We start from the raw sequence: 2,043 nt of genomic DNA, 5'->3' as shown, positions 1-2,043 counted from the left end.
TGTCTTTCCAGATACTCATAAATCCTATCCCTCGGTACTCTTTCCATTACTTTGCCTACCACCGAAGTAAGACTAACTGGCCTTTAATTCCCGGGGTTATCCCTATTCCCTTTTTTGAACAGGGGCACAACATTTGCCACTCTCCAGTCCCCTGGTACCATCCCTGTTGACAGTGAAGACGAAAAGATCATTGCCAACGGCTCTGCAATTTCGTCTCTTGCTTCCCACATAATCCTAGGATATATCCCGTCAGGCCCGGGGGACTTGTCTATCCTCAAGGTTTTCAAAATGCCCAACACATCTTGCTTCCCAACAAGTATCTCTTCTAGCTTACCAGTCCGTTTCACACTCTCCTCTTCAACAATACGGTCCCTCTCATTTGTAAAGACTGAAGAAAAGTACTCATTCAAGACCTCTCCTATCTCTTCCGGCTCAATACACAGTCTCCCACTACTGTCCTTGATCGGACCTACCCTCGTTCTCGTCATTCTCATGTTTCTCACATACGCATAAAATGCCTTGGGGTTATCCTTGATCCTACCTGCCAAAGATTTTTCATGCTCTCTCTTAGCTCTCCTAATCCCTTCTGGCTATCCTGTATCCCTCCAACGCTCTGTCTGAACCTTGTTTCCTCAACCTTATATAAGCCTCCTTCTTCCTCTTTACAAGACATTCAACCTCCCTCGTCAACCAAGGTTCCCTCACACGACCATCTCTTTCCTGCTTGACGGGTACATATATATCAAGGACACGTCGTATCTGTTCTTTGAAAAAGTTCCACATTTCCACGACATCCTTCCCTGACAGCCTATGCTCCCAACTTATGCTCCTCAGATCCTGTCTTACAGTATCATATTTACCCTTCCCCCAATTGTAAAACCTATCCTGTTGCACGCACCTATCTCTCTCCAGAACCAAGGTGAAAGTCACAGAATTGTGGTTACCATCATCAAAATGTTCACCCATTAACAAGCCCATCACTTGTCCCGGTTCGTTACCAAGTACCAAATCCAATATGGCCTCCCCTTTGGTCGGACAATCTACATACTGAGTTAGAAAAGCTTCCTGGACACACTGCACAAACACCGCCCCATCCAATCTACTTGATCTAAAGAGCTTCCAAACAATATTTGGGAAGTTGAAATCTCCCATGACTACTACCCTGTGGTTTGTGCACCTTTCCAAAATCTGTTTCCCAATCTGTTTCTCCACATCTCTGCTACTATTGGGGGGCCTATAGTAAACACCCAACAAGGTGACTGCTCCTTTCCTATTTCTGACTTCAGCCCATGCTACCTCCAAAGGCAGATCCCCCTCGAACTGCCTTTCTGCAGCCATTATACCATTTCCAATTAGCAACACCACCTCCCCTCCTTTTTTACCACCCTCCTTAATCTTACAGAAACATCTGTAACCAGGAACCTCCAACAACCATTCCTGTCCCTCTTCTATCCACGTTTCCGTGATGGCCACAATATCGTAGTCCCAGGTACCGATCCACGCCTTAAGTTCACCCAAGCCTTAATATCAGCCTACTATCTTCCAGTCCATGAGTCCTTTGCTGAATGTGACTTGACTTGTTCTCTGTTGATTGCTTATTATATTGGAAATATAATGATTTCAGCTTTCATCTCCACTGCTTCCTTAACATGGCGAAAGTGAGGACTGCAGATGCGGGAGATCAGAGTCAAGATTAGAGTGGTGCTGGAAAAGCACAGCAGGTCAGGCAGCATCCGAGGAGCAGGAAAATCAATGTTTCAGGCAGGAGCCCTTCATCAGGAATGAGGCTGGAAGCCTCGGGGTTGGAGAGATAAACAGTAGAGGGTGAGGCTGGAGAGAAGGTTGTTGAGAGTGCAATAGGTGAATGGAGGAAGGGGTAAAGGTGATAGGTCAGAGAGACTGTGCAGAGTCTTCTGTTTAATGTTAAGCAAATTCCTTGTATCAAACAGCTGTAAACAAGGGAATATTATAAATTTGCAAAACTATGTAGCAAAGTCATCTCCTGATCCATTGCAACTAGTTATCAGGCACATGAAACATGAA

This window comes from Chiloscyllium plagiosum, unplaced genomic scaffold (genome assembly GCF_037043375.1).
Source record: "Chiloscyllium plagiosum isolate Xiang-an unplaced genomic scaffold, Cpla_swu_hap1 HiC_scaffold_13, whole genome shotgun sequence".
Taxonomy (NCBI): Eukaryota; Metazoa; Chordata; class Chondrichthyes; order Orectolobiformes; family Hemiscylliidae; genus Chiloscyllium; species Chiloscyllium plagiosum.
This window is presented reverse-complemented; position numbering follows the sequence as displayed.